Here is a 13,346-nt window from a genome sequence, read left to right as displayed (position 1 = left end):
CTATTTCGAAGCTGAATTTGAACAGGATTGCAGTTTACCATTCATCAACCATTGTCTCCGAACTAAAGACCGCATAATACTTTGCTGGACTTCAATCTATTCAGTGGCAGACGTCATTGCTGGGAAGTAAAAAATGCTCACATAAATCCACGACTGTGATGTTGTCTCAAATTACGCCCATATAGAAATCTCTGAATTAAACGTAGCGAGGATATAGATGAAAACTTCGCCAGCAACGCACGAGCTCGATGAAAAATATAGTGCGAACAGAACATTATGCGATTGACTGGCTTTCGCAACGGCCACCGCGGTTAAGTGCAGCACGAAAAATCGCGAAAGTAGGTCACAGCAATTTCCCGCCGGCCACACCAAAAGATTCGTTTATTTTTTCCCACGGTCCAATAAAATTCGACTCCACCGTCCGCCCACGAGGTCCGCACTCGGAGAAAAATGCGACGATACAACGCTTCAGATGGCTTATTTTCTCGAACAAGGCTTATTTGCACTCGCTACCCCGTGGCATGAATGCATGCATACTCCAGCGGTATTCGTGATCCCCGCCGCGCCTCAAGACAGACAGATAGGTAAGCAGCACCACCCAAACAATCTCAACGAAACAACCATCCGTCTTGTGCATGACGATAATTGCGTATAACGAGTGACTAACAAGATAGAATTTGAGTCGGTACCCATTTATGGGATCATACTCCGTCATATCTCTGCCCCAAGTTTGTGTTGCCAAAGGGAAACGGAAAAAGGGTATTTCAAACGATATGCGATACTACCTTTTCATTTCTGGCTTCGTCTCGGATTCGTTTATGTTAGGTTGCATGCAGATCAAGATTGGAATTGCTACAAGTGCAAACAGCAATAATTTTCTTGCGGCCAGTCACTTAAGTTGCGGTAAAGTATAAAGATGTTGAGATTTTTCGCATCTTGATAACTAGTAACACACATTTTAGATAAACTAACAGAGATTATATTGTTCCAGCGGCTGTGTTTGATTTCATGTTAAGGCTTCTATCATAGGTACCATATTTTATCATATCACATTATCATACGATATCACCTTATCGAATGGGCAACAAAGTTCTCCACTTAATTTCCTACCGTCCTTCACCCAAAAATAATAATCAAGGAAGTAAAATGGCATATAATTTTCTATTTCTAAATTTGTTTTTGTGGCAGGTAATAGAAAGAGAACGCAATAAGCTTCATTAAAGCATGTGACATCCCAGCAGATTCCTCATTTCTTACAGTGCAAACAATTTTGTAGCCATGTAAAAACATTCTAGGTCTCCATTCTCTTTGTCCCCTCATTCCAATGCCTATCGGCATGCGACACTGCTAATTATGCCCGCGGTCCCCGAGACTGTCGTCCGTTCCAATCGCATTCTTAACCAGCAGAGCCCCTTTGTGCGAGACGACTACGGGGCATCTTGCTTACCAATCGCCTTGCTTCGCCTCCCCCCTTGCTAATTCCTTCCGTACGATACACACGCTCCCCACCGCCTTCCGCCTAGTCTCCTTCCCATCCATTGCACCGTAACTTCCCCAGCTTCTAAATCCCCATGCCCTCACCCCTAACTAACCTCCCCGCCTTCCTTAGCAAAGAGGGATGGGTAATTACTCAGTGGGTAGGATATTTATAATTGGATATTTATCCGCGACCCGGGGAATTATCCAAATATACCGTATTGATAGGTTTATGGGCAATAGGATTGAAAAGCTTAAAAGTAAAATAATAATATGATCACAGATGGTCGCAACATAATAAAGCATTTGCATGATATGATCGCAGATTATCTTTCAAAAAACCATATACTGTCTCCAAATGGGCCTTTTACCTTACATTTGAAACAACAAAAGGGCCTTCATGGATCCCCAAGTAACCGGAATTTCTTCGCATCCCGCCATTAAAAAAGTTTATTGCATCACAGTTCATGTAGGTTATTAATTTTCGGATTCATTCGAGATTTACGTATTTCAATAAATAAATACAAGTACATTTAATTACAAACCCTGATAAATAAAAGTTATCCTGGTATTTATCTTCGATTTATAAACGCCCGAATATTTCAAATTACTGCCTATAAGCAAACGCACCTTACCTTCCACAGTCTTTGTACCCTCCTTACCCTAACTACCCTCTACACCTCCTTCACTTCGCATCAATTCCTCGAAAACTCCTCTCTTCGTCCCACTGCTTTGCCTCTCTTCCCTCCCGGCCCGGATGAAGTGGAGAATATCAATTTGCTTTGTGACGCCGTCGGAGCAGCCATTCTAAATTACTCGCCAAGGAACTCTCGGTCCCTCCCCCTCCCTTAAGGATCATTGAAAGACAAAGCCGCTCGAAGCTATAGACGTGTCACGGCCCAAGAAATGATGGCAAGGAGCTTGCGAAACCCAAAGGACCCGACGCACCTCCGAGAAAGAAGGATGGGGAGATAAGGTTCAAGTCCTGAGGTGAAAATAGATTTTTGAATGAGTGGTGAAGAGAGAGAGAGAGAGGAAGGGTGAGAGCAAAAAGAACGCATCTCAAGAAGTGAATTATCTCGAGTTCACATTTCGGTAGTTCATTGGGAGTTGAAATGAGCACAACCTCCTTTGAAGGAAGTTCTGCTTATTACAAAAAACGAATTAAATGCAATTTTTCTTCAGGCCCATTCCATTAATAGAAAAGTGCTGTCTCCATTTGCAAATACAAACCAAGTCCAACCATTAAAAGAATAATTTTTATACTAAATTTAACTTGAATTGCATGGTGCTAAAGTTAAAAATGGGCTGTACAAAATATAATTGGTGACATACTACAATAAATGGGACAAAATGTACCTACTCGTGACATTTTTTCTGAGACTGGTCTACAGGGCTAACTGATGCCATACTTAAAATACTGTCGTTAACAAATATGGCAGCATTTTATATTCGATTTATACTTATATGAAAATGCCATAACAGGACGGAGAGTATTAAAAAAAACAAATTTCAAGCCATAATGCATTGCATTTTCACTAATGCACGAAATTCGTCCATCATAAATTTCTCAGTAGTGGCAAGTATCATTAAAACAAGCATTCATTAACATGAGTTAAAAAAGAGATGTGAGTAATGACACAATACTATACAAATACAATAACGTGATTGACTGAGGGAATGAATTTATACCAAGTGGTAAAGAAAATGGTAATGACTTCCCGACTCGTAGGAAGGCAATAAATTTCAAGATAGACAATTTTGCAGCACAAGTGATCTTTACCGCACCTTTTCAAAGACTTCTTCCGCGAGGGAATGATACACTGGGATAATAAAACTTATTGTTTTCGATATAAAGTGTTTTTCCGCGGTTGACATGCTCGACAGGTCTTACAAAAACCTCTTCAACCTCTCATCCATAATGCATCACGCGACGTGGATGGCGAACAACAACACAATGAGCAATTAAACCGATCCTTCGAACATAAATCCTTCCCTCCTTCGCTTCCTTCTCTTTTTCCACCCGACATCCCGATTGCGTAGGTATTATATCCCGGGCGAGATATTCCGCGAGACCATTCACACCTCCCACACTCGACCCCGCGAGCGGAAAACGCTCACCGTTCCGAGTTCGCAGTCTGCCTCTATTCCCCCAATATCCACTCGCCCCTCCCTCCCCACACGCAGTGAGACAACTCACCCAACACTCAGATCCACTTATCACCGCCATAACCGCGGAGGGCCGTAATGAAGAAAGCGATCTTTGGTCTCTGCGCTTTCTAGTCAACTTCGGCAATCGTGAGCACGGAAAAAACAAACCTCCTCGATTACGAGTCCATTCAAATGTTCAAGTTCATCTATAATATATAGAAAATCAAAACATATAAACAACTCACGATTTTTCGATGCTTGTCATTCTTTTATTGTTTATACTCCGATACGTATTTCGAGTAACTTTCGTTTGGTTTACCGTTTACAAATATTTGAGCTCATATTTACGAGGCAACGCTTAAGCTACATACCCCTACGTTGTTGTTGGCGGATTTTATGAACTACGCCGCCAGTTCACTTAACGGATTCTCAATGTCCTCATGTATTATACCTAAATATTCTTGATCCATTGTGCCGTATTTACTCAAAGATTATTCTTGCAATGCTAACTCCAAACATACCTGAAGTTTGCATGGAAAAAGCAAAAATAAACGGAAATTGTAACATGGTGGAGACGAATTGCAATGAATAAGCAAGATACTACCTCGTCACCAAGAGAGCGAGTTACGATGATCTAACGAAGCAAGTTGAAACGCAAGTTGGTCACGAGAGCGAATCCTGCCATGGTGATATTCTAGCATCTAGGGATCAAGGCATTAGGAACACTCATGCTGAACTCCTTCAACGCCTCTCTCCACACGTATACGACACCACCCGTATCGTCACCATCCGCGGATATCTCCAAAACCTGCTCCCTTCATCACCCAAACTCCTCGTTCTCCCGCCCCTCCTCGCGGGGTAATTATCCTCACATTACACACACCACCCTGCACTCCAGAGCCATAAACAAGCGACTGGAAGAGGAGACGCGAGATACGAGACATCAACCCGATCTTCAGCCCGAAAATTCTTCCTTCCTTCGGGCCGATGTGCTTCGTCGGTGTTGAGAAGAGGTCTCCAAACACACACACACAACTAGACGAAAACATCCGCCCGTCCCCACCACCACCGCCGCTTCGGGAGATCCCTTTAGGATCGTCTGCGTGAGTGAGTGGGTATCGCAGTCCTTCAACGGATCTTCCTTACGGAAGCGGGCGCCGTATAACACCTTTCCGCCCGAGAAAAAGGTGTATGGAGGGTGTTGGGTGGGCCGACTAAGATTCATTAAATAAGGCACCTCTCTCTCTCTCTTAGAATCCAGAAGTGTGCCTCCACCGTCAAATCCTTGTGAAGAAGACCCGGAGGACGGGCCAGGGAGGTCTAAAGGCCGTCATTGATAGGCTCCCAACACCGGGACAGATTTTTTTGTAAAGTTTCCGTACGAATCAACCACTAATAATAGATAGTTAATTAATATTACGACAAGGATAATAAAATACAGTTAATTATGCTCTACATTCATAAAATGACGAAAATAGTGAAAAATTATAACATTCCGGTCACTTTTTTGTCCCATTTACATTTCAATGGTTTCCTTTATTTTGCAGTGGCATAACTAACAATCAAACTGATAGTTTTATTCGAGCATTTAAGTCTATTTAAATATGTCTTGAATCAATTACCAAAAACTCTTACAAAAACAATTTTTACAATGGCATGAACAACATGGGGCGTCCCATGAAACATCCCTCTCAACATATTTCACCAAGAAATCCCTCTTGTAATTGAGAAGAGGAGTATGTTTAGCGGGCCCGCACGAAAAAAATCGAAACGCCATAAATTCGCGCTTCCTCTTGCATCCTGTATTTAAGCCACCCACCCCATATATTCCCGTTCATTAAGGCCACAGAATCACCTCACTCAAATCATCCCGAGTTCGATCTCTTTAGCCTCGCAACCCTTTCTCCGCTGTCGCAAGGGACGAATAAAGGTCGGGTTACCGAATCGGAAGGACGGCAACGAGCGCGATGAACAAAAGGGGGCGTGGAGCAACATGAAGCGACGTCGACACGCTGTAACTAATCGTCCACACGCTTTCCTAACGCCCACGCTTCCTTAACTCTTAACCCTTTCCTCGTTCATCCCACCTTCCAAGAATCCATTCCATGCCCCAGCTCCTACTTATATAAAATTCCCAAATATTTTTCGACAAAATTAGTACCCGAAATTCATAATTGACCGATATTAATTACCTACACGATAGTTATAATTCTATGATAGATCAGGACATTAAATATACTTTTGAGATGTGACAAAATCTGCGTTCTTCAAGAAGATATTTTCATTAGGACAGAGGCAATCATGAATGACACTTTGTTGCTACAACAACTGGAACAAAATTACTCTGACGATGTCTATGTTATATTGAGAGCTTGATTTCTGTTGCTCTTGAGATATAACCTATTATATGAATTGATCTTTGCGAAATTCTATATTTTTAAGGGCTTCAAGGTTTTTAGGTACATTTATTCGAGTAGGTTCTATACCTATCAGTTTTGAAGAAAAAAATACAGACTGCACTTGTTCAAATGAGTCAAAAAGACTTGAACCTCACCTTGATCGTCTCTACCCTCCTCTTCGACTCCCTAGACAAGTTCCTAGAACCAACCCCTGCACGGACTCCTCTAACCCTGTCGACACTCGCCGTCTGAGGTAGGAGGAGTCAGTCAATGCATCACACAACCTGATTCCGGTGGGAGCAGAGCATAGTGGGATGAGAGGAGGGGGAGGTTTGACGTACGAGATGAGAGGGGTGGGTCTCTTCTCTGTTTACCCCTTATGTCATCCACCCCACCCGCTTCCTCCTTATACCACCCACCAAGAGTCACACCCTTGCCGTAACGCGGAAGGAGCCCATATCCCTCTTTCATAAAACCTTGCGGATGGGATTCGTCTTACAACTAATGTAAGATCGAGGTTGATAAGAACAGATAAGCCCATGTTAATTTGAGATACTGAGCGAAGTCTGGGCGTGGGATGAAGGGGGTGTGATATTTTCCGCGTTCAAAGGGAAAATCTGAGTAACCGTACCCCTCTTTCAACTGGGTTTTCTTCGCGATTTCTGTGAACTGGAGCTCGGCAATTATAAGGAATCGGATTGGACCAATGAAATAAGAAATAGAGGGCCTTTGAATTACTGGAATGAGTCGAGAAAAAAAATTTGGGAACGCACCTGAGCTTTCCTCTCTTCGATTCTGGTAGGGCCTATTAAAAAATTGAGTGAGGATAAAGATCTTCAAGGAATATTAAATATTTTATGGTGCGTCTGCAATAATCACTTACTTTAAGTTCGATCAAAGCCTCCATTTGGATTCAATGAATTGAATTAAAAAACGAACTTTAACATTAAATATTAATAGTTTCCGAGAAAAAATGACCATAATCCATGATAGAAGTTGAATTGAATAGCGAGGTCAACGTATGCGTTCATTGGTTTACGAATTAAAATCATTGATCCAAAGAGGCCAATGGCCAGCAATAAACGACTCAGATTCCTTGAAACTTCCGCATTCCATAGGTGCACATACCAAGATAATATAATAAAATATGAACAACGAGGACCATGAAAGCACAAATTGAATTTAGGGGTAAATATATCAGCTGGTTAAACTAATTTCATAAAACCCATGCGCAGCAAAAATAAACTTTGTCGAACTCTAAATTAATGTTTTCCCTCTCAGTAAACTTTGAAGACCAACTATCGCGAAAAAAATTCGTTATCTTATCCGCAAAACGGGTCCTGTTTAACCACTCTCCATATTAGCCGAGGACGACGAGTCTACGCCGACTTTTTCCAGCGCGAGGAAGGTGCCGATGGCGGTCATAGGCAGTTGCTACCTGTTTTACACGAGTCTCGAATCGGAATTCAAACAAATGCTTTCGCCAACAACCGTATACCCTGATTGGTTCCACGCCTCTCGCCCAACGTTCCTTGCCCCCGGACGACTGACTACTGAAGTTGAAATATTTACGATTGGAACGGATATGGGACATCAAGACGAGTTCCACTGTCAACATGGCTGATAAGGCTGGTTCGAATTCCTTCGCAGCTCCGCCCACGCGGCTCTCGAGTCTATATCGCCAACCACCCACCGCGGAGAGACCGTACCGATAAATCTTACGCGGGGAGATTGGCGGCAGGACGCAGAAGTGAAAGTCACGATCCATCCCATTGTTTGCTTTCGTCTTTTCTACTTGAAATAAAGAGAGAGGGGGAAAAGACAGTTTTGTTTCCCCTTACGAGATGATGGTAAGGTCAACGGATTCATAGAAAACCAGAAATCCACGTTCATGAAAATGTACACGGGAGTAACTAGGGTTAAGCATCATTCAAAATTACTCAGTACAACGTGGCATAGGCATTTTTAGAAGGCTTAAATTATTTTTCTCTTTCCACATTTTTGCCAGTTTTTATCCAATAGTTATCACAACTCAAATGGAAATAAACTTTTATCCACCTTCGCGAATTTTTAAGCACTGCCATTCGCGATTTTCCACCAGATTATAGTATTCTACAGCCAGTGATTGCCCTAGATCCGAGCAGCCTTCGACTTGAAATGCGCGGGCGACGATCTCTCGACCCTATCCGCATTGAACGATGCAGAATGATCACCATGGACTGAGCACGCGACGGCGCCACCTTGCTTAGAGAAGGCGCCTGCGATCGAGAGACGACGAAGAGATAGCATCGTGAATGAGGAGGCGAAGAAATGAGCCAAAAAGAAAAGAAAAAGAGAGCGAGATGAATATCTGTCGGGAGCAGCAATATATATCCCCAGCGATCGGCGAGGGGGCATTCAACCGGTAAGCCACCGCATGTAAGTGCGCAATCGCACAAACGGTGTTCGTCGGCCACCCACGCGACACGATAGGAACATGTGGGAGAATGAGATGGGACGATCAATTTATTTAACCCTCATATGGATTCTCTGCGCCTTAGCGGCGCTCGTGGTTTTAAAAGTGGTGTAAAAATTTTCCTTTCCAATGGATCATTCTGAAATTTTCAGTAGTCTATTTTTTCTGCCTTTTTCGTCTACGTATAAAATTTTGTTAGCATCGTGTCGATAGTTTACATTTTATTGGCCTCTAATGGAAAAAGTTACGTCGTTGGATTTTCGGCGCCGCTGCGGCGCCCAGTATTTCCTCGTCGCTACGTCATTGACTGCACTCCCAATGTTAATGTCAAATCATTTATGTTTCGTATGAAATGCTATAATATATTTATTATCATATTATTTATATTTTTAAACATTATAAACAAAATGAAATTGTTAAACAAAAGGAAAATTTTACCATACCTATTTTGCTTTCTATTACAGCTAAAATCAAAATATTTGCCTCAATATGATGTTCATTGACAAAACTTCATCTTTTTACAAAATTATTCATAAAAACCTATGGCTAGTCAAAGTTGTTTTCTCATGGGCCGCCGACTTAGTTTTGCTTGGACCGAGAATTTCCTCATCGTTACGTCAGGGTCTGCACTTTCAACACTAATGTCAAAGCAATAATGTTTCATATGAAATGCTATAATCTATTTTAATCCTATTATTTAATTTTTAACTTATAAACCAAGTGAAATTGTTTAACAAAAGGAAAATATTACAATACCAATTGTGCTTTCTCTTTTAGCTAAGAATCATTACGTTTGCTTCGTTATAATGTTCATTGACAAAACTTCATCTTTTTGCGAGAATTATTCATAGAAACTCATGGCTATTCAAAGTTGTTTTTCCATGGCTTCCGACTTAGTTTTGCTTGGGCACCTTCTCCGCTCCGCGTCCACGTTACTGCCGTGGTGATAGTCAGCTTTGGGTAAATACTAGAGTGACTCTGTTTAGAATTACTCCAAGCAGCAATTCTAAGAAAAATTTAACACAATGCATTATCCGAATTCGTAGAATAATGCTTCCTCACCGTTGTGTGAATATTTCTCGCGACTACCGTGAAGAACACATCGCACAGTTATTGTTATATGTCTTGTACTTTTCATTCGAAAAAAATCCCTTTGCGGCTACGATAGTCTATACAAAATTGCTGGCGTTTATATAGCTACTGATGACGTGACAGTTTACCATTGAGGTGAAATCAAGATAACTACCCAACTAATTTCGCGATAGAAAATAATTTCTCTTTCCTGACGATGAGTTTAGACTTCACATGGTAAAAATCGTTTCATTATGAATAGATGAAAAGACAATTTACCATGAGGTGAAAATTTGTAAACATATATCTCGTTTCTATGTGTACTGAAATGTACAGATGTTTTATGCATTGGGGGTGTTACTAACGTAAAGGGATGAGTGAGAAGGAGAAAGGAGAAGGAATGCCAGGAGGTTGTTTTGAGGTGAAGGGGCGGTAGTGTGTAGACTGCCAAGGATCGGGGAATACCCAGATCGTTAGGACAGGTAGGAGTAGAAAATCCTTATCGCAAAAAAGGTTGGGAGTGCAAGGAGGCAATTAGATACAAAAGCCTGCTTTTTCTTCATCCTTCTAACGCTGCATGAAGGACAGGGAACAAAAGCCTTGTCAAAACGCCCCGCGGTGGCCCTCCCTTCATTCCAAGAAGGTCCAGCTCGGTGGGTCATTAGGGTGGTGAGAAGTTCAATCAAGTTTTGTGGGAGAGGGTAAGAAGGTGGTGAATGACGAATAAGGGAGCTTAGTGGGAAAGTATGGAGAATCTCATTGTTTGGGTCAGTGAAACGCTAAGAAAGGAAACGGAAAGAAAATGTAAGGGAAGTCCTTCCAAAGTGAGGGTATTTTTGTCACCCCAGAGCATTCTTTCAACAGTTTCTCACGCATGGCTGGACGAAAGAAATAAGGCAGCTGCACCTTCTCCCCTACCACCAATAACACATACTTCTAAGAATTTATTTTTTTTGGACTTCCCACCAATCCAGGAGTAAAACCTAATCTTATGCACTCCCACGCAAAACATTTACCCGTCCATATCTAAGGAAACCTTTCGATTGGGCTACACGTCCCCAGTGGGGGAATGGGGCTCCGTGGTAGGAAAAGAGTACCGACTCTTCTAGCTCCATCTCCAAAGAAGCGTTGAGTTCTTTGACACGCCGCTTATCATCCCATATTATTTATATTTCAAAAGCCATAAGACTTGATTTTTTTAATTTCAGGACATAAGCTCCCAGAATATTCGTAAGATTTGTCTTGATCGCCAGAATCTTGTAAAAACCACGAAAGTTACACTCGTCTCTTCACGCTTAACCTACATCTGTTCCATTATTAACGTTTAATAACTTATCCTTCTATATACACTGCAAAGATATAACATATGGGTGGACGCATTGAAGCAAAATTATGTCATATGGGCATAAACGAATTTTATTTGGTCATCATTTTTAGCATTTAGATACATAAAATTATAAACAATATAAACATTGAAAAGCGGAGTTTGCCGAGCTCTGCATATCAGAAAAATATTTCAAACAACAATTACTCACGAAATTAAAACTTTCACTCAAAAATAACATACAAAGGGAACTGAAATAAAGAGCATTACGGCAAGAAATGGAAAAGAATGCAGCGTTCAATTTTTTTTGTTATTACTTCAACAATAAGGGTTTAAATCTAACAAAACACGGTAAGAAATAAAGATAATAGATGTATTTACCATTATCAATCAAAAAACTTGTAAATTCAGGCTAACTTTGAAAGATAATAGCAAAAAAATGACGCGACGCCGCTGCGGCGCCGAGAATCCAACGACGTAACTAATTTTGTAAATCCATATGAGGGTTAATCAAAATATCTGAATATAACCGAGTCCTAGAAAAGGTGAGTGGAATGCTATCTGAAAAATATATGGTATCATCTATTTTTACCAGTCGAGCAAAAACATGTATCAATTGGTTCATCTTCAATAATTGGCGGGATTAATCAAATTTTACTGGCAATTTTTGACAAATACTTTAATTTTTCTTCTACACCGATTTAAATACATTTTTAATTATCTTCCCATCAAGTCACCGGAAAATAACATAAAATGTATATAATTGAAAGATATCGTGACGTAAAATTGAAGTATTTTTGGAAAATCGCCGGTAACTTCTAATTTACAATGTATTAAAATTCTACCAGATTTAGCCTCACAAAATTCTCTACACTGGCGAGTTAATACAGTCATTAAAGGACTTAACTTCTAACAAAAGGTTAATTAATAAAAATATACACAAAACCTCACAATACACTGATTCCAATAATAAAAATACCGAACTCAAAATGAATATTAGTAAAATAAGTACCATTTGTAGCAGCTATTGCCCCGTTCATTCAATGAATTAACATATTTCTAGTTGAAAACCCACATTATGCCATGCGGACATGAGAGAGGGAAGGGCTGAGGGGAGGGGGAATTCGTCATGGAGGAGGAGACAAGAGAGGAGGAACATGATGGAAGGTAGGAAATCTCTGTGAGCGGGCTTGGAGAGGATTAGATTGGAGCTTAAGATTGCGAGATGGTCCGCGTTATGCGCGGGAGGAGGAAGGGAGGGAGGAATCGGAGGGGTTGGGGTTGACGCGGAGGGGAGGGGTTGATGCTGAGGTCGCGATGGGAGGAGCTGGGGGTGGGGTAGGCTGGAGAGGCGGCCATGATCGTTCGGAGACTGGTAGGAGAGGAAAAAAAATCGGGAGAAGAATCGGCGACAGCTGCCGATGCGATGTCAGAGATCTCTTGGTTGGGGGAAGGGAGACTTCTCGGGACGGAACTTTCGTCAAGATGTGAGGAAAAACACTCTCCTCCGGCTCTCTGCTCTTCCTGCTTTTTAGTAACCCATTCGATCTGAGCGGAGGAAGAAAAATATCATGATGACACCGCATGGGGTAGGTCGTTGCGGACGTTCTTATGAGATCAGATGGTGCACAAATAATAATCATGGATGTTAAACTGGAAAAATTATGAAAGGCTTTGATTAGAAAAATATTGTTTTAACCGATAGAGTAGGAAAAAATGTACTTTCCTACTTCATTCAGGTGTCTCCTAATTACGCATGGAGTGATGTCCTTAAAATCGTGAAAATAAAATTATTTACATGTGCTTACACGCAGTCATAAACCTCAACCACTATACATTGACCCCTCCCTGAAATTTTGAACTCCGAGATCTATTACCTGATGGAAATCATGACAAAATACAGCCTTGAAAGCTACATTTTAGTACACCTGATCAAACTACCGTTCAAGAAAGACTAATTGCAATCAATCCTCGTATTTCTCCCATCCCTCCTTGGTTTCCTTTCTTAACCCCTTCTGCTTTACTCCTCCGCCTCACTTTTTTCCCCCGCCTAGCTCCCCGGGATGCTGTTTCTCCAGAAATCCTCCAGATGTTCCAGCCCCGTTCCTCCCTCGTGACGTAGGTCTTATTTCCCGCTTCCTTCGACTTCCTTTGCTTTTCCACCCCGGGGTAAAAACTCGAAGATATCAAAGCTCAGACTCTACGTTATTGGAGGACTGTATTAAGTGCACTTAACCTCCTCACTTAGCGGCGAATAGCGGAACTGGCCCAAACCCATCGACCAAAAGTTATGAAACTAAGCAAATTTCCACCATAAATACACCTTGAAAGTATGTGATGTAAGGTACGAGCAAGATCGTAAATTAAAAATATATGAGTATTGAATTTTTTCACAAACTGTTCTTTTAGCTTTTCCTCAATGAATTGTATCTATGATGTAAAAACTTTTTTAAATAAAATATTGAAAGTG

General features: G+C 41.3%; 1 protein-coding gene across 6 annotated transcripts in view; it reads right to left on the bottom strand.

Moving 5' to 3' along the window:
• The window catches only part of LOC124155996 (homeobox protein cut), a 503,467-nt gene that overhangs the window by 349,790 nt on the left and 140,331 nt on the right, over window positions 1–13,346 (bottom strand). The gene's annotated exons all lie outside the window — the stretch shown is intronic.

This window comes from Ischnura elegans, chromosome 3 (genome assembly GCF_921293095.1).
Source record: "Ischnura elegans chromosome 3, ioIscEleg1.1, whole genome shotgun sequence".
Lineage (NCBI taxonomy): Eukaryota > Metazoa > Arthropoda > Insecta > Odonata > Coenagrionidae > Ischnura > Ischnura elegans.
This window is presented reverse-complemented; position numbering and strand designations above follow the sequence as displayed.